Here is a 20326-nt window from a genome sequence, read left to right as displayed (position 1 = left end):
TTATGAAGAAGAAGATGGCTGTGTCTGTTCTGTGAGCAAGATAAAATTCTGCAAAAAGCAAATCAATATACTTTTCTCTGCCCTTCTTTCCCTACTCCCACCAGTGGAAGGATGCAGACCCCAGGGAAGGGCTCCTTCAGAGCCTGACATCCCCAAGTGCCTTGTTCCTAATTCCTTGGACAACTGAAAGCAGCTGTTACTGCCTGAAGACTAACAAAGGACTTTCCTAAAATGTTAAGGTCCTTAGGCCTCCAGGACCACAGTAACTCTGCCAGAACTTTCTTATGGTCTAAAAAGAGACATTTTCATTTTGCACTGACCTTACAAACTATGTGCTCTACATCTGTCCTTCACATTTTTTTTGCACCTGGGGGGGTCTGGTGGGAGACTGAGCAGAACAACCTATCTGCACTGGCCGAAGGATCGCCTGTCTGAAAAGCCAGGACACCACATGGGGTGGCAGCACACCGACAGACCCCAGCACTATGCAAAGGAGAATGCAGACAGCCAGCCCCAAATTGGCTCACCAGAATATACCACCACCCACTTTTCTCACGACTGGGAACTTGAACTTTGGACATCTGCACTCATTTTGTTTCAGACTCTGATTACTGCACAATTACTTATTAACACTTTAAACGTCCTGCTCAAATGGGTGATTGTTTCTGAATTGCTGTTATTGTAGTAACTTACAAGAAATCCCACTTCCTTGTGAGATATGGTGTGAAGAAAAAAGGTTCATGGACAACAGGCACGAGATATTCCTTCTGGAAGGAGTTTACAGCACCCACAGAATAGCAGGTGGTTTTGTACCTTATGTTCCTTATAAGCGAAAGGATTATATATTCTCATCCTACACAGCCCATTCCCTAAAAAAGAAGGGATAGAAGTAAATGCTTAAGCACGCCAGCTGATATCACCATTACCAAAAACAGAAGAAAATGAGCACATTCAGCTGGCTTAAATACCACCAGGCATCTTTGTCTAGTGTCCCCTGCTGGCTGACTCAGGATGCTCTCACTCTGCACTTCCCTCAGGCTCTTTCATTTGCTCTCCAGAGGCACTAAACCCACTACAGGCACAGATATTTAGGTGGAATTTAGGCTGGCTGGAAACTACCCTAAGTGATTAAAAAACATAATTTAGAAGAGAGACCCCTAAAAAAAAAATGTTCTCCTTGTCCTGAAGGTCTTGCATTTAAGGGAACGCTTTTCCTGTAATTTTCATAAGCAGTTTTTCTTGCTCTGGTATTTTTCATTTGGGGATCATATCTTGGCAAAACCAGAAACAACTCTTACATGATACACGGTATATTTTCACTTCAGTGACAACAGAAACTCTTGTCAGCAGGGTTTTCATCCATAGAGATCTCAAGGGTTACTCCCCAGAAAGGCTCCTCACTCCCTTTCCATGCAAGGAAGCAAGTTTATAAATGAACCAGTATTTCAGACTGTGTCCCATGGTGGGAGAGAAAATATTCTCCTTCTCTCCCTTCCAGCCACCACTCTTTTCTGTTTCAGCTTTTCTCTCTACTGAGGTGTTCTGGTTTAACCCGGCCAGCAGCTAAGCACCACACAGCCGTTCACTCACCCTCCCCCCTCCCTCTCTGGGATGGGGGAGAGAAACGGGAAAATGAAGCCTGTGGGTTGAGATAAAGACAGTTTATTAAGACAGGAATAATAATAATAATAATAATGTGTACAAACAAGTGATGCACAATGCAATTGCTCATCACCCGCTGACCGATGCCCAGCCTATCCCCGAGCAGCCGGCTCCCCCCCCCGGCTAGCCACCCCTATATATTGTTCAGCATGACGTCAGATGGTATGGAATACCCCTTTGGCCAGTTTGGGTCAGCTGTCCTGGGTCTGTCCCCTCCCAGCTCCTGCTGCACCCCCAGCCTGCCCACTGGCAGGACAGAGCGAGAAGCTGAAAAGTCCTTGGCTTGGTGTAAGCACTGCTCTGCAACAATTAAAACATCAGTGTGTTATCAACACTCTTCTCATCCTAATCCAAAACATAGCACCCTGCCAGCTACTAGGAGGAAAATTAACTCTGTCCTAACTGAAACCAGGACATGAGGGGAACAAAGCCTGATGTATCTCCTGTTGGCAAAAAGGACCACAGGTTCCCGTGGGCCTAGATCCAAGTGCACTGAGGGTACCACAGCGTCTCCCAAACAATTCAGCTAGCTCTGCATCAAGCTCACCAAAGACGTCACCAAATGAGCATCAGAATTTAAAGCCTCTGCCAGCCCATCCAGGGAAACTCAAGAGGCAGCTGCTGTCAACTTCTTGACTATGCCAAGCTAATAATGCTACGAAGTAGGTGAGGAAATTATGCTGCAGGTACGTGCATCTTTTGAGAGGCATCAGAAATCAGCAGGGAAGAGCATCCTGGCACAAGCACGTGAGCAGGGATGCAATTAAACAGGTTTCACAGTAAATTGGCGAGCTGCACACTTGACCAAGTCTTGCTTGACAATGTGTTGTAGCATGCCACCATCAGCATCCTGGTTTCCAAGGTAATTATTAAAGCAACATTGCTGCGTGAGTATGCTGCAAAGGAGACTAATTCTTTAGAAGACGGCTTTGTATGGAAAATGGTCCAGCCGTAGGTTCATCTACAGACATACTTCATCCTAAAAAGAGCCTGGGAGCAGAATGGCCAAGGTCCCCGTGTCTGACCTGAGGAAAACATGGTGCAGGAGGGGATCGGCTGTTTTTAGGGAGATATGCAAGGAAGACAGCTTCGTGCTCCTCAAAGTGGCTGGTGAGTCAGCAGCTGGCTCTCCTCCCTTCCAAACGTGAGCCAAGATAAGCACCCCAGCAGAGTGCCCTGCAGCCCTGCATTGCTTCCAGAAAGGAGTTGGACACTGAAAGGTCCTGACTCACTTGATGATGGGCACTGGCCATGGAAGATCCCCCGGTAACTTCAGCTGGGAGAGGAAGGACAAATTCCAGCTGACGGTGGCAGTGCCTGCTCAGAGTGTCTTCTCACCACTCAGCCTGGTTTTGAAGGCGGCCAGCAGCCCCCCCGCTCTGCATTCACACTCGCCTGGGAAGCACTGGCACAGGCTGCTAATTTCCTGCTATGTCCCACATCAAAGAGAACTGCTTTTCATCAGCTGCCAATTTCTCCTGTGGAGAGGTGTCACACAGATACACTAATTGACTGGGAAGAGATTTAAGACCCTCAGGCAGAATATCTATCAGAAGCTCCAAAAACTTCTCTGATTGCTAGTCCTGAATTTTTCATCCCAGGTAGTGTAATTCCAAATGTATTTCTTTTGTTTCTGTGCTTGCTGTAGTGAGGGCTAATCCCAAACAATCTTTACATGCAGTTACCCTAGCGCTGATGCAAGTTAGGTCTGGCTAAAAGACCACGTGCAGGGGCCTCTCTGGCACACTTCACAGGCCTGTTTCCTGCCCCTTCTCTTCCAGTCCCTGCTCTGGACCCTGCTGGTAAAACTACTTGGGTGTGGAGCTCTGCTCTCCCCAGAGCTGGCCTGAACATCCTCAACCAGCAGCGTGAAACACTGCCTTGGCAGAAATCAATTTTAATGGGTAATGCTAGAATTTTTATCCTAGCTGCTATAACTCACAATATGTTTTGTTTTGATCTATGACCCTAATAAAAGCCACTTTCTATGAAGCTAAATTGTGCAGAAGTGTCTGCTATTACACCAGAAAGTCAAATAAAACCCCCACAGAATTACAAGTCTCTGAGCCATCAGATGTGCTCTCCAGTATTTATTATCTTATTTGATATGTTAATGGCTGGTTATTCTCATTAGCTGTTCCCTGGATTTATACAAGCTGTTTTTCTGCACTTAAGCTGTGCAGCCTACTGTGTAAAGGTAATTAGCACGGGGCTGATGGATTAGGTGGAGAATCAGATGCCAGCTGTGTCTCCATTCTCCAGCAGTGGCCTGAAGGAAGAGACGCTGGTGCTGTGCAGGAGCCTCTGGCTGAGACGGAGGCACGCCGTGCAAACTGGAAGGCTGTGCCTGCCCTTGAGAACTTGCTCCAGGGAAATCAGACAAATGAGGTGGAGGTGAAGCAGAGCCACAGAGATTAAGATATTTGTTAAATGAGAATGTGCCAAGTGGGAGACAGGGCTCTTCAAACACCCTGCTTTGCACGAGAGTGCTGGCTTTTAAGCATTTTTACGTGGCTGTCTTCGTCTTCCCACTTGCTGTGACAGATCCCTGCCTTGTGTTAAATAAAAACTGTCCACTGTGTTAGAGAGATCTATGCAAGTGTGATCCGTCACTCTACACCAGAACCAATAAAACATCAAAGAAGAGAAATCTGTGGAAAGCTGCACAAGCAATTACAGAGGAGCAACTCTCGTCTCATGAGACCTGACATTTAAGCGCACAGACATTCTCTTTATGTGTCTGAGGTAACGCTGTCCTCAAGGGCAAAATCACTTTAAGTGATGTGTCTGCAAGAAAGATAGTAGTTCACCTTATTTTTAACCATCTAAGAACTGAAAGCCTTTTGTCTTGATCCTCTGGTTACAGCAAGGGAAGGGTAGGAGCTGGAAACGGGGAGCATGAGCCGCACCTATGTCTGATGCTGAGAAGAGGTTGTCTTTACAGCTGGAACAAAGAGCTCACAGACATAGCTCTCAAGGCATAAAGTCCTTGCCCATGATGCAGAAAGCCTTTCTGTTGCCACAGAACATTACAGAAGGTGGGGCCGGATCCTAAAACAAATGTGGAAAGAGACCACGTGAGGCACTTGCTTCCTGGAATGCTAGGATTGCTTGGGTGCTGCTGGCGGGTGAAGTGAGGCTGGTAGTAGTATGTATGCCCCCCTCCCCCCTCCCCACCCCCCCAAAAAAAAAAGGCAAAAAGTAACATGTACAGAAAGCAAAATATGAATTTTCAGATAAGAGGGATTCTTTACATGAAGGAAAGCATAAACAAAGTGCTGGAAAAGCCAAACCCAATGGCTCAGCTCATTTTTAAGATCCAAGCATCTTAAAAAGATTTCATCATCTTTCAGATTAGCAGGCCAGGGACTGACCCACAGAAGCATCTATCAGTGTGCCTTCAATAGGGAATAATCATTCCTGTGCCCAGGCTAGGGCATGCTGAAGATTTGACCTGCAGTGATGGTTTTGAAAACATGTGTGACATATCAGCTGCTGCCAGTGAATTTGGTTTGGCCATAGCTAGGAGAAAGAAGCTGGGAGGATGAATTTGAGTCTTGTCCTGCAGCTGCAATACTCTGTAGCATTCTCTGTAGCTGCAGGAAAGACAGAGCGAAAACAAATGACACTACACTGGATATGCTGACAGTGAGGAGGAGGGGTAATCCCTCAGCCTTTTGGGACAGAAACAGGATCAGGTATTAAAGCAGAAGGACACTGTAATAATTGTGAAAAAATGCTAAACAGCCCAGCTGCACGCTGATCCTAATGCAATACCACCGTGCTGGCTGATACCGAGCAAACACTTGCGGAAGGCCGGGGGCACCCTGTTACACTCACATTCCCACTAACCCCAGCCAGCAGCCCCAGCCTTTGAAGAATAATCACACGCAGGATGGGGAAAAAAGCAATCTTATCTGCTCGTTCCCACAAAACTGCCCGCAGGCAGACACACAACTCGGTGGTGGGTCCTCAGCGGCTATTTCACATCAGTAACTGGAAGATGTCAGCCACAAGCAGCTGTGATGGCATGTTAGGCAAACCAAGTGGTAAATTGATGGCATGGAGCGACACAGCTTCAGTTGGCCTCAGAACAGCTTGTCTGTGGGCAAGGGAGCTGGGGGCTGCGCACTGCCATCAGCTGCACCTTCATGCGCGGCAGCTGGGGCTGGGGCTCTGCCAAGCTGCCAGCCACATGGCCAGCGAGGCAGTGGAACATCACTCCACATCCCCACATTGAACCTCTGCAGATAATGGAAGCGTGGGGCCAGGGAGCACGCGGTAGGTTTTGCTTCGCTCCTCTGGATGAAAGGAAAATCCTGCCTGCACGCCCTGTGTATACTTGCCGTTCGGGGAAGCAGGGAAATAGCTCATGGTGCCATCGGCCTGCCTGCCTGCCTGATAGCAAGGTCCTGCTAGCCACACTTGTCCAAGTGGGCCGGCCTGAGCAGCATGCAGCCTGGGGGTCTTACCTTCCAAAGTACCCCCTCTGAAGCCTTAGGAGAGCTGTCAGCAATAACAATAGGGCTGAAATCCAAACTGGATTTGGCGCTGAGATTCAATGGGAATTTGATGCCAAAGCCATTGAAAAGGGATATCTTTCTGCCCCAGGTGGGAGGCAGTTGGTGCGATCGCCCTCTTTGACTTTGTTTTCTGGAGTTAAACACAAATTTTAAACCTTGCTCTTCTCCAGGGCCAAGCTACAGAACCAGGCAAGGATGCAGCACTTCAAATTCCGGACACTGTAATAAAATGTGAAAATCGGATGCAAATTATTTAGTACATTTATGATACTACATTATTTACTGGCACTGCAGTTTGATAATCACAGCAATAATTTTCAAATTACCTTTGTTCAGTATTCACTACCTTTCACGAGTACTGAAACACTTCCTGTTCTTAAGCAGAGAGGATTTCTAACGCTTGTCCTACACTCGTAAACTGAAGCAATTTGCAAATGACTGTGGGGGCTAAATGAACTGAAGGCAGATTCTCAAGGGCACAAACGGCAGTGACGCATTACTTCTTTACAAATAACAGGACACTCCACTAAGGATTTGTCCAAGACCACACAGGAAGTCTCATGTAAAACTGCATTAAATTCATATCTCCTAGTTCCCAGTTAGTGGGGAAAAACAAATAAAAGTCACTAAAACAACTTTCTCCTCCTCATACAGAGACATTGGCTTTAACTCTGTATCTTAAAAGCTTGCATGTCCCAGAACCCAGTAGAGCTGAGATGATAATCTGCACCTGAAAAGCTGCACCCTGGGACATCAGCTCCATATTAATTTGCTTAGGTCTAATTGTTGGCCAGGACACATGGTAAGCCAGGACGTCAGATATAGAATGGGAGTAGGTGGAAGATCAGAAACACGATCCTGGGAGCCAGCATCTTGGCATACTACATATCCAGGCAGGCAGTATTGTAAAGTTGACTATGAGCAGGAAGCTTTCTTCTCCCAGTAAAACAATTATCTATTAACAAATTAGCCCGAGCAATGGCATAAGGTAGGTCTGAGTGCTTCAGAATAGACACAGCTAAGTAAGACATCCTGAGTCTTACAACTTCTAAGAGATGCTCAGAGAGAACAATTTCACCAAAGCTATCCTCCATCAAAATGAGCTGTCTCACTATGAGGGGGAACTGGAACATAATTATTGCATGATGGTCATCTCCCAGTTGTGCATTTCTGATGTCTGTACCCAAGGATAAAGGAAGACATGGATTACTTAACCAGTGATGTACACAGTGTATATTTTTATCCCAGAGCCATCTATAAACAAAAGCACATTTCTAAGCTTGTTATGTATAATGCAATAAAAATAAAAATCAAACCCAAAGCAATGACTCACTTCCTTCAAAGGGGTTTATTTAATCACATGCATGGTCATGCCGAGTGTTGCTGTTGTGAGTATGCTGACACATCTTCAGCTTTGTTTACTCACTGATTAAAAGAGAAACGTCTGTGAGATACTCGTTCGCATTAGCAATTTACTGTGTTGTCTCATTCTTGTGTTTTTGCTAGTTAAGGACGTTGTGCGTCACGGGGCAAGACAGCAGGCAGCAACCAGATATTAGCTGTGCTCCACGCTGCACAACATATCCAGCACAGAGGAGCAGACCAGGAAAAACTTGAGTGAAACATGAACCTGCTCATGTGCTTTCTGAGGTGCGCTTTGAACATGCTTTGACTAGAAGTCATTGGCCCTTTTACACGTCTTCGGATTGCAGCCTTGGTTGTTTTCCCACTAGGATGAGATTTATCTCACCTCACTGTGTTGCCTGAAACAGGGGTGTCTGGGCTGCTTCTGAAGGCTGCTGTTCAGGCTGATGAGGGAAGTGAGGTATCTCCCGACCATAAGCCTCCTGTAGGAATGGTCAAAGAGGAGCAAAGAAGAGAGAGCAAATCCTTCCCATGCCTTTGTAGTCATGTAGTCATGCACTGCACATGCATCTGAAGGAGGGAGAAACATCTCTGGAGAGACTTTTCACAGGTGCTGGAAAATATTTGGCATTTGCAGACCTGTTTGAAGTATGAGGGCCAGATGCTCAGCTCACATACACTCACATCTACTTGCAAGGGCCACAGAGCCTTGCAGGTGCGGAGTTCTCCTGAGGATTAAGTTCTTAGCAGAGGCAGTGTGTCATCATAAAATCTAGGCTGGCATAGTTTTATTGTAGCATCTTTATTCCACTATTACCACCCTTATTCTCACTGCAAAGCCAAATTTACTCCATACTGTATCTACGGTATGAAATCTACCGGTCTGCAGCATCCACTAGCTGCTGCCCTTTCATCCTAAATGTCACCTGGCATTTGTTCGGTGATCACACATAACTGCTGAAAATCACCCATTCTTCCTGTGATGAGAAAGCAATGATGCTTTCGGTAACACCAGCTGGGTGTAGCAAAGTCCAAAATGATTTACACATTTCCAATCCACTATCTGCTCTTTCTGGAGCCTGTGCGTTTCACAGGAGGTTTATTACTCAGCCAGACTACCCTTTGCAGCGTTACAATGCAGACTTTTGTTCACAGGGCAGAATAGATGTTTGTATTTCACAATCTGCATTTATTTGACAAACTCACAGTGAGGGATCCTGCTTTACTATAACCACAGATTGTCTTATTTACAGACAGGGTAAAACTAATAATCAGTCCAGTGAGACAATTAGGCAAACGCCATTAATCATCAAGTGTGTAAGCAAAATAGATCTACATCAGCATTCACAAAGCTGAACAGCTGACCTTTCCACCACAGCAAACCCTCGCCTTTTCTTGTCTGCTTTTCTTCTGCTGCTCCTCAGATTGTGAGGTCCAAAGAGCCCAGAGGTGCCCTGGCTGCCATCATCCTGCTGCTGTAGCAGCCATTCCCATTTTCAGACAGTGCAAAGGCAGGAGATCCTGCCTGGTTGCCCCATGTGCTCTGCAGGAATGTGCTGGTCTTGGTGAATTCCCAAGGGAGCCCAGGCTGCTTTTTGGGGAAAACCTGCCTGCTGGGCCAATTTACCTGCTCCTGTGCCCTCCTGGTGCCTGTGCGGCTGTCACAGCGGGCAGCTGGGGTGACAGTTTTCCCCAGTTCCCTGCTCCTCAGCAGCCTACCTTTGATAACGGAGACCCAAGACCACAGAGGTTGTTCTGCTTTCTACTAAATGCATGTCAGCAGCTGCTCTCCTCGGCTCTCAGAGGCATTCTAATCATCTGCCATTGCTTGTATTTCAGGTGACTTTTTTCACCTCTTTAGAATTCGGAGAGTCATGAAATATTAGGCATATTGTGTTCTCCAGGGGAGTGGTCTTTCAATGCAGCCAGCAGAATTCAAGACATCTTCAAGAAACAGCAAGGTGTTGTCCTCAGCTGCCTCCTTTTTGTTTTGGTGTCCTCCCTTCCTCTTGAGGCTGAAGATTTCTTACCTGTGTTCAGTTCTTTCCATGGGCTGCACATATCTGAAATGAGCCACACAAACAAACTGACTCATGGACTGAGGCAGAACACCATGCTGGTGGGACAAATCGCAGCAGTAACTGGTGTGGAAGCAGAAGGCTGTGAAGGTCAGGGGAAGAGTGTGAAGAAAACCTAACCCTGTAGAACAGGGGGAGAGATACTGGCATCTTTTAAGCATGCACTGCACACACTGAGCTTCCACCTTAGGCTGGGTTGCTTCTTCTGGTCCCTGATGCACAGGGACTGTCAAGAGCTCAGCCTCTCATAGTGGGACCCAGATTTCAGATGTCCATCACCCATCAGTTCTTTTCATCATGCTCACGGCCACATTTACAGATGATCAGCGCTTACATGATGAGATCGTCTGGGTACCTGCATCTGTGCAAAGTACTCGGTCACCCTGAAACTTCTGCCAAGAAGAACTGAGTGCGTGGAGGACCTGTGCTGGTGATCCATAGCACTCCATAAACCAGAGTAAAGCACAGAGAAACCTCTGGGGAATTCAACCTTGCAAAAAGCATATTGGTTTGCCAGGGCCACTGCAGCCTAGTGAGCATGTATCCTTGCATTAAACTTTGCATCACAAACCATGAGACAGAGATCCTCCAGAAAATATACATTATTATAAAGATCATAAGGGTCCGTAAGATCCAGTTAGTCTTTTTTTTTTCTTTTTTTTTTCCCCTCAGTACAAGTCTTTTACTAAGAATAGCTGTCAAATAGCAGAAGCACTGTATTTTGGGTGGATGACCAGCTCTTTCAGATTTTGTTACCTACTAAAAAAATGTTGATTCTTCACTTTTCTCTGAAGGGTCTCCTCTGTCTGCTTGAATTTTGCGTTTGATGGAAATGCTCGTCAACCTCCAAGCCCTAAAGCACAGGTTACAAACACACCTGGTTTCCTTCTGGATATATCTCACTGTGAAGTCCCAGGGAAAGATCACATGCAATAGATCTGCATTGGTAGGCATTGCATTTGCTGATGTGCAGGTATCAGAACAGGAACTAGGGCCCATCCATGAAACACCTCCATGAAGTGCCTTTTGAACTGTGAATGAACCTTGAATAGAGTTACCCAACAAGAGCAAAGCTTCCTCAAGACTTCTTACAGGGGCCATGGCTACTTGCTTCTGCACTGGTAAAATCCTGAGGCACCTGCATTTACCTGTTACACTACAGAAACATAGGAGTGGTCAAGTTGCACATTAGCCCCAAGCCATCTGCAAGACAAAACTGGCTCTGGCTTGCTTGGTTCTGATCCCGGAAAAACAATTCAATGAGACTCTGAATCACCCACAAGATGATGAAAGATGTGTTCTACCTGCCTTTCATAACTATCTGATCACCAAAAATCTGCCACGTGGAAAGGCAGACTGGGCTGCAGCCCTCCTTGCTCTGCTGCTCTCCCCGTACCCGACAGCTCCTTGCTCCGCGGCACTCTCACGCAGGGCACAGCCTCAGCCAGGGAAACCAGAGGAGGCTCAAACTAAAACATCTGCAAGCTGGGGGGCACTTAGGGGACTTCCTTAACAGCCCCGCTGCAAACTGGTAAACTTGCATTTTCTAAATAAGTATCTTACGCAACTGTCTCATTTTTCAGCTGAAATGTAATGCATTTTCCTCTTGTTTCTGGGCTTTTTGCTTTTCCTTAGCAAGGCGGTGGCTCGCTTGGATTAGGAACCAGCTCAGAGTGAGTTCATGCAGAAAGAGAAGCACACAGAAAATCACCTGCTTCAAGCTCTCCACAGATTCTGGGGATTAACCATGGGCATCATCCTCAGCATTTCCTTCTGGCTGGTTTAAGGAGTATCTTGTTCAACTTGCTGTTTGCTCTGAATCTCGTTTTCCAACATCCATACTCTATAAGGACACCTGTACCAGGTACTTCAGAGTCTGGGAGTATGAACAGGCAGCGTAAATTCTTTCTTCAGCTTACATACTGCAGTCACCTGTCATACTGCAGATTGCTGTCCGTGCTGTAAATCCTTAGTCACACAGCTTCCACCCCTCAGCACTGATACGGCAGAAAGCATGGGGAACCAGTAGCTTATTACTATGGCCTCTGCATTGATGCTGATGCTTCATGATGTAATTCCTATAGTTCAGCTGAAGCCATCTCCTTGCTGCAAAATTTCACTGTGTTGCTTCTGAAGCACTTCACCATGATATATTAAGAGCTTTGGTAGGTGATAGGTGGCAACTGAAATGAGATTAATAAACACAAGACCGCTCTGCTTGTTCCAGCTTTGAGCTCCTACCTAAAGACAACTTGAGAAGGAGAAAGGTGCTGGGTGTTTTCTCTCTTGACATAAAAGCAGATGTGAAATAGCTTGACTTTACGTTAGAAAGATGAAGTCTTGCTTTCATTTCCTTATGGGAGATTTCTTTTGGAATGAATTCTGCTGCTTTTTGCAGGGGTTTTTAAGCCTTTTGGGGGTGAAACTAGGGGAAATTTGACTGTGATTGCTAAACACTCAAAGGATAAAGAATGTGAGAAATGTAATCTATGGTGAAGGGAGAGTGCAAAACAAAGAGTTCTAGGAAAAAAAATATGTAAGGGTAAATGTGGGAAGAAAACAGGATGCTTTTTAAGAAGTATGATGAAAAGCAGAAATATCACTTTAAGGAGAAACAATCAGCACTATTGGCTATCCAGTCTGTAAAAATACAGAAAGCAATAAATCTGTGGACTAAAATCCTCAATCAGTAATGGAATAATCAAAAGGATTGCCAACAACAACAACAAGAAGTCAAGAGATAGGGTAAAAGTGAGAAATGGAAAGTATGTAGGAGACCATAGATAAATGACTACTGCCTCAGTACTATGATCTCCATTCCAGTGACCTTGGAATTACAGCCCTCTTGTAACTGCCTTAAACACAAAAGGTTTACAAAAGGTGGAGAATGAGAAATCACTTAAAATCCCTCCTAGGAAAATACAGTTGATCTGTCTTGAAAAGAGCTCAACCCAGTTAAACAACAGCATTTAGCATTTATACAGTTCTTTCCCTTGCAAATGCTTTGCAAATATTATCTAACACAGGGCATGTTCCCAGCCCCATTGCTTTTCGTCACAGGCTGGAGGTTCTTGGCCACACAACGAGCTCTGCCAGTGCTCCTTGCCAGCTCCCGTGCAATGTCAGTGGTGAGCCCAGCCACTCCACTGAAGTGTATGAGGAACACTCACCTCTCATGGTCAATTTGGTAGATGTTGAAGGGGAAGCAACCACCTAGAGGGGTGGCAGCATCCACCAGGGATGAAATGAAGCAGTATTTCCAAGTGCAGCAGTATCTTCTAGTGCTCTTTTGTAATGCAGATATGTTCCTGGCCTCCTGTTCCTCTGGGTAACAAGGAAATGTTGTTGCTCCTTTTGGAAAGAGCAGTCCTGCCTCAGAACTTCTTTTGGAGTACCATTGTGGCTAGAAAAATCACCAGCCATTCCCTCTCCTATTAAAGCTATTGACAAGGTGAAATGATGATTTATTGGTGCTGTGCTTCTGCAGCACAGAATTTTGGCAGTAATAAATCACTGGCCAGACAGATGATATAATAATCTGAGTTTTCTACAAATAACCTAACATTCCTTTGTGATTCCTAGAACAGTTTGTATTTTCTAAGTTAATGGGAAAATGCAAAGACTATTTTTACTTCCCATGCACCAGTTTTGGAAAAAGATTAGAAGCTTTTGTAATTGCTTTGTCCTGGCTGGGATGGTAAATGCTTTGCTTACTTGGTCCAGTCGGTCATAAAAAGAGGTACAATTTCTTAATGTTTTCCATCTGCAAATTTTTAGATACCTTTGTGACTCATGCAAAACATCCAAGTGGAGAGAGACACAAATCCAAGGGCCAGATCTGAATCCACATGCTCTGCCCTTCTGAAGGAGTTTGAGGCAAATTTCATTCCATTAGTACTGGGAATCTCTGATCGATCCCTGTAATTCATGAAAGTTGTCCAGGGCATACCTGGTTGATATTTGGTTGATATAGAGCTTTAGTTTAAATGCAGTAATCCTGAAACGTAGAATGTGTTTTAACAAAAGACAGGGTGAAGCATCTTTCCTAAGGCTACCCAGGAATAGAACCCTCAAGTCTTTATGTCTGGTTTTCTGCACTAACTCCTTTGCAGCTCTGTCTTTCCAAAAACTAACGACTGCCTTTCCCTTTTCAGATTTCCCTCTTCTTTATTAAGAGTGGAATAATAAACATGTATGAGAACTTCCTTTTTTTCAGTGCTTATCACTTTGTCATCTCAAAGAGAGAGAAGCTTTAACAGAAACAATGAAGCCAAACTCCTTGAACTGTAGTGACAGAAATATCTGGATGCTGACCCTGTGTTTTGTGACTCGCACCTCTTTGTAGCTTTGAGAAGTAAACTCATTAGATTACCTCTGTCTCACATTGTCAAGACAACAGCCAAGATAGCTAAGTTATTCTGTCTTCATGTAAATGCCTTGCTGCAAGAAAGAAAGCAAAACTATGCAGATCATTTGGGAAAAGTACCTGTTTGGCAGGGCAATGCACTTTACCATTATGAAGAAATGGGTGCGGAGAGAAGAATACATACTACATTTAATCACTCTTCCCCCTCTTCTCCTGCCTATCTGTAGCTGGTCCAGCTGAGAAAATTGCACAGACACGTTGCTGATAGTAATGTATTAATAAAATACCCTGTGATGAATTACTATAAGTTCATAGTTCAATAAGATCCCTAGTTCCCCATGTAAACTGTATTTACTGGAATCTCGTATTTCTTGCTTGCTGTTTTCTATAAAATTATATGAAGTGATAGTGATGGGATTAGCTAAAAAGCAGTGTCAGCCCTTCACCTCCCCTGTAATAAGTGTAGGATGCTTCCCTCCAGGGACTAGATCACCTTTTGCTTGACAGAACAACACTGGCAGTTCCTAAATTATTGGCAAAAAGCCCCCTCAGCAAGATCAAATATTTACATCTCTATGTCCTTTTAAAGAGCATTGAAAATATTATATGGCCCTTTGAGGATGCTTCCTGCAAAAGAAATCAGAAGGATCTATACACAATTATTCAAGCGAACTTCTTTCTTCTTTTGGATAAACCGGAGAGCATTTCTGGGAACTTCAACAGAGATGACAATTTTTTTTCCTATGATTAATTCAGTAAGGGGTCATGGATATGGCAGAGAGTGAGTGAGCACTGATGACTGTATGCAGATGAATGGCCAGGACATCGGAGCTTATACCGTCCAAACTGGAAATGCAGTTCTGTGCCCCATCCACACCTTCACCCAGCTGGGAGTGCCTCACGGTACCAGGCACAGCTGTGCAGTGGCATCCACCAGCAGTCTGATGCTGCCTGAGCAAGCCCAGAAATAGATGATATGCTGCAGCAGGAGAACCCAAATGCTCAGAGGAAAGCAGCTTACTTTATCGCTCTGCAACAAGGAGGAAAAAGTTTCCTTCTGGAAAGGGAAAATTTATCTTCAGTATCTGGAAGAAGGCTCTGTTCATAGGCAGAGCTATAAATAACAACTAATTCAAGCTAGTGCTTACGCTGTGATGTTTTTAAGCAGAGGCAGATGAGGGAGAGAATGACTAATGAAAATGTGGTCAGTAATACTTATTATTGAGTTGCTTTCCTCACTCTGTCAGCTACTGCCGCAGGAGGCCCACCGCTCCATGCACTGCTTCCTCTACTTTCCTTCGAAAGTAAGCTGCATTGAGGCCAATGTTCTCCTGCTTGTTCCCAGCTTGCAGTTAGGGAAGTGTGAAGAAAATCCATTCATAAGAGAGAGGCATCCTTCCATGGCAGACTTTTCCTTTCAGACCACAGCAACAACGCACAGAGTGTCCACGTCAATAGTTCCCCTCCAGCCCCACAATAAAAACAGGAATTCTTACACACAGCCGCAGTGTATTATGGTTTGATTTCTACCTACATGTTTGATGCTAGCTGTTGGACACCCAGAATGTTAGAGAGATCCTGTACGCATTTCTTTCTCAGCTGACGAATGTGGGACCTGTTCCTTTCATGATGTGTGCCGTGTGCTGGTGGCATTTGGCAGTAATCAACAACTTGTTCCCTCTGTAAGCAGCAGAGTTCTGCAGTAAGGTGCTGCTCATCCCCATCAGCACACACAGCCTGAAAGCAAGAGGTTTAGGGAAGGTGTTCCAAAACCAGGCTAATTAGGGAAAATGGAGTGAATAATTTTTCCACCTAATTGGTCCCCTTAACACCTTACATATAGAGACAAGGTTTTTCAGATGATTCAGCGCATGTTTTGCCCAACATTTAGGACACAATACCGAAAAGAAATTCTCTTAAATTTGACTAAATGTTGCCCTGTTGACCAGCACAGGCTTGCATAACCAGCTTTGCTTTAAGCTGTCATTACACAGCTTTTTTAAAAGTAAAAATCACCGACAACTTATTGCATTCCTAATTCCCTTTAATTTCAAATGTCTTAGCTCAACTAGACCTGCAATTTGGCTTGCTCTTTCTATCCCCTTTTTATGGAAGTTCCGCTAGTCACTTGCTTTACAACATAGTCGTTCTCTGTATTTTAAATTAAAATCTTAGAATTAGAATGCCCACAGGCCAAGAGACATGAAAGGTGTAGAAAGTGTCCTTTCCCCTCTGCATAGTAACTTTGAAGAATAGATATCATGGTGATATACTACATTAACGAGAAAGAAGAGCCAATGTGTAAGTGATGCGGAGGCTGCCCTCAGCCCCTTTGCTAAAGCCATAAGCTCACACGTGCACAGAAGTCACGGGCTCTTCATGTCGTGTCAGAAGGGAACCACCATCAACAGGAAGCATCAATAGGAAGGCAGAGGTGATAGCTGGTTGTAAGAGCAGCATTAAAGAGTAACCTCGACAGTGTAGGTTTGAACTCCAGCTCTAAGTTGTAGATGGGTAAGAGTTGCCTTGTTCTTTCATTAGCGATGACCTGGATGGCACCTGCTTCTCTTAATACATTGAAAAAAAGAAACTCTTTTTCACAATAATGAGAAGTGTTTCTGAATGCTTTTTAAGAAAGCTTAAGAAATTGCATTGAGACTTTGAGTGCCAGTTTTAGATACTACAACAGCCAATCAATTCACATTTCAGGAACTGTTTCTTTAATGACGTCCTCTCCTGGCAGACCTCAAAACTAGTTCAGAGGTGTCCCTTTAAGAAGGGCGTGATGAAAATTTCACAAACACAGGGGTGTAGTCTTGTGTCACTTATAATATACCTAATTGAGATGCTTTTGTTACTTTTATTTCTGATTGCCTCACTGCATGCCTAGGAATATTATTACAGGCAAGAGCAGGAGAAATTTGTCAGCTGCTTCATAACATTGTACCCAGCTACCCAGTTCCTGGGAATCCAGCCTGGTCATAGCAGATGGATTCAATGAACAGCATGCTAATCTTGCAGATCTCAGACCATTTGGCCTTTCCTATCAGTGCTCGTATGTGTCTGCTTCACGAGGTAAATCCATGCCCAGAGTGGATGTGGCAGCTATGGAGTTGCTGTATGATAGGTGACTTACCACCGTTCTGTAAGGAACTGACCCATTTGGTTACTTGCTCTGACTTAAGTAAGGCATTGCACAGTGCTCTAGGCATGAGGGGAGGAAATTATGGCAATTTAAAACAAAATCACAAAATTCTACCAGTAGATAGGGCAAAATTGCTAGACCAGATGGGGTAATGTTTGAAGGAAGAAGCAGCTTAGCCAATGGCTAAATTCATGAATTACTGCTTGGTGAATGTCCTCATTTTGAGCTCTCTTACGTGGTCATTCGCAATGCTGTTCAGTTCAGAATAGTTTTTTGGCAGTGTAATAGCACAATGGCATAAATTCTGCCTTCTTGGATTTAGTTGTGCTGTATCATTATATTTTTCAAAGTCCAGCTAGCGAAATGTGATTTTTACTGGCAACAGCTGTTCATCTTCTTTTCACCTAATCAGGAATAATACAGAAATCCTGCACTAAGCTTCAGACAATTACTTACAATTGTAAGGTAGCAAGAGTTTGTTCTTTGTCAAGATTAGCTTTGTTCATGTAGGTGGTAGAATATGAATTTCATGCTTAAAATACAGCATGTGACCTTGAAATCAGATGAAGAATGGATATAGAAAAGCAAGTTCAAAAAAGCACAAACGTAGTGATTACTTTGGCTAAAACTAATGGTGTGGCTTAGTCTAAGAAGACAGAACAGCAGTAGGATAAAAACCCTGCTTGAAATAGACTTTTTCTTGAGTGGAAGGGAAGTAAGGGTTGTTGCAGTGTTTCATTTTCCCCAATATTTTCTAGAGGACTGTAAAGACTCCTTTTAACGTCTTTTTTTGTAAAATAGGCAGGGCCACCCGGAGAGGGTAGAAACAAGCAGAGCACTTTGATTAGCATCTCTTGGGATGAAACTCACACTCCCGTGAATGTGGGGAGTCATAGCTTTGGATTTAGGCCTTAGCACCCCAAACCATTGTGCACCTCTGTGAACTGAAACCTTCAGTGAAGTACATACACGATTTCACTATATATTTTATCTACATACCTAAATACATAAAGTATGCTCTGTGTCCTTTTTGGCATCAACAAATGTCTAACAAAAAGCATATGAAAAACACAAAGTCAGACAATACCAGATGATATCAAAACCAACCTCAGGAGCAGCCTAAGAAACATACTGACCGTAGTTCGATACCTGCACACAGTTGACAGAAAACCTCTAATTGTCAATAACAGACCTAACTAAATCAATGCACCATGCAGTCTGCCTTCAGGAGCTCTAAACTCAGACCCCAGTATATCTACTAGGAAAAAAAAATAAAAAAGAACTCAGCCAGTTGGCCTTAACAGAAATATACTGCAGTAGTCCTAGAGCTCTCCAGAAAGCTTCCAGGTGATCACAGAAGCTGGGATTGGTGGATCTCAGAGTTCAGGCTAGCAAATTCTGCAGGATCTGGCTGCATTGTGCTCCTGGAACGGGAAGGACTGGGCATCTTGATGCAGACACTTTGACTGCTCCTCATGCAGCTTGGTCTCGCTTCTGCGCTGAGCACAGGCTAGCTCCACTTGGAGATGCTTGCCTGTCTCTAAATTCTGCTCCATATCTTAGCAGGTTCCAGAGTTTTTTCATGAGAGCGTGCCCTCTGCTACATTGTGTAATGTAATGGGAAGCTAACAGTGTGTTCATTTCCAGCACCACAGATCCTGAACAGTTTGTTTTTCAGGTCAACAGGAAGTAGGGTACATCACATTATATTGAAGCTGGCCTATGCTGATTTCCCTATAGGAGAAGAGGCTGCTGCCTCTCTGGAGTTCATGTGGAAATGAATATGCATACATCCTTAGGGACACAGTACGTCAAGAGGAAAAGAGTGCGGTAATGATTTGCATTATGATGAAGTCAGCTCTGATCCTTTTCCAGGTGTCTAGCTACTACAAAAAGACAAAAAGCATGGAAAATACAAGTGTCCTACTCATGTCCAAATGAATAACGACACACTCTTCCAGTCCTGCTTTTATGCTGGAGAAATGCTGGCAGTTTGGTCATGAGGCCAAAGATCGCCTTTATTCCACTCTGCCCGGCCTTGCCAAGGTTCTTTTACTCCCCAAAATCCATTCTTTCCTGTAAACAAATTAGTCCATTTACCCATTTACCACAGTCAATGCACCAGCCAAACAAACCTTCCCCTTGACTTCATACTGCCAACAGTTTGAATTTGGAATGACTGCTTAAATAAAGAGGTCAGGCATTTGGTCTGATTCCTCATGGTCACGAAACCTCTGTCATTCAAGTTTATTCAGATCAAAAAAAATATTTTTATCATTAGTATTTCAAATATTTGACCAGTATGGAACCCTGCCTGGGCAGCTCATTGAGTTGCACATGACTTGCTAGCTCCAGAAGGGGGAAAAAAACAGCTTGTAAGAATATCTGACATGGTTGCATTTCTTGGAGAGAGGTGGGCCAAACTATAGCAGGCCTGGTCCCAAACCTTTCAGAGTTGTCCTCAAGTGACTAGTTTCCCTCCTCCCCGAGTGATTTATAGTTGTACCTTAGTAGCAGTTGATTTTCCACCACTCTTCACATTAAAACATGATATTTTATCCATACTATGCCTATAAATGTGTGAAAAAAGCTTAAGACTAGGGACCTGTCAGATCTAGAGAACAAAAGGCTAACAGAAGATATATGGAGCTTTTCCTTTCAAAGACATGTCTCTTCTGAAATTCTTTCAAGAATTCCTCTTTCAAAAAAATCTTTTGAGACTTTTTCCTACATGTCCTGTCTCTGTGAGCCCACAGTACTTTGGTCTGCAGAGGTGAAAGCTTCGTGTTGTGACTTCCAAGCACAACATGGGCCGTAAGCTGTAAACACCTGGTATAGCATGGGTGTGTGCATGTTGACGCTGGAGACAGGGATCTGACTCTAAGTTCACTGTGTTTATCTGACCTAATTTTAAACTGGAGACCTTGGCACTGCCAGCACTCTACTGGCAGCAGCCTGGAGCTCAGAGCAGGCTGCCAAACCATCCCGATAAGGAGGGCAACTGCAGTGGTGATTATCTCAACTGATCTGTGAGCTACTTTGCCCAGGCTGCTTCCCACCGCCAAAGTTGCCTGGTGCAGTTAACCCGTGAGAGTCAGGCTGGTGCTTCACCAAAGGATATGTGTGGCAGAGGAACAGCAAGCCCCCTTCCACAGGGTCTTGTGCTCCACACCTGCCCCTTCCCTTG

At 44.4% G+C, this 20326-nt stretch overlaps 1 long non-coding RNA gene across 1 annotated transcript; it reads left to right on the top strand.

Annotated features, from left to right (window-relative positions):
• The first annotated feature begins 10980 nt into the window (after positions 1-10980).
• LOC121064017 lies at positions 10981-15389 on the top strand. Its single transcript, XR_005816273.1, has 3 exons — positions 10981-11159; positions 11264-11492; positions 13845-15389. It is a non-coding gene; the product is annotated as an uncharacterized LOC121064017 (long non-coding RNA).
• Positions 15390-20326: the final 4937 nt, after the last annotated feature.

The sequence above is a fragment of the Cygnus olor genome, chromosome 1 (genome assembly GCF_009769625.2).
Source record: "Cygnus olor isolate bCygOlo1 chromosome 1, bCygOlo1.pri.v2, whole genome shotgun sequence".
Taxonomy (NCBI): Eukaryota; Metazoa; Chordata; class Aves; order Anseriformes; family Anatidae; genus Cygnus; species Cygnus olor.
Note: the sequence above shows the minus strand (reverse complement) of the source record. Positions and strands in the feature narration are given on the sequence as shown.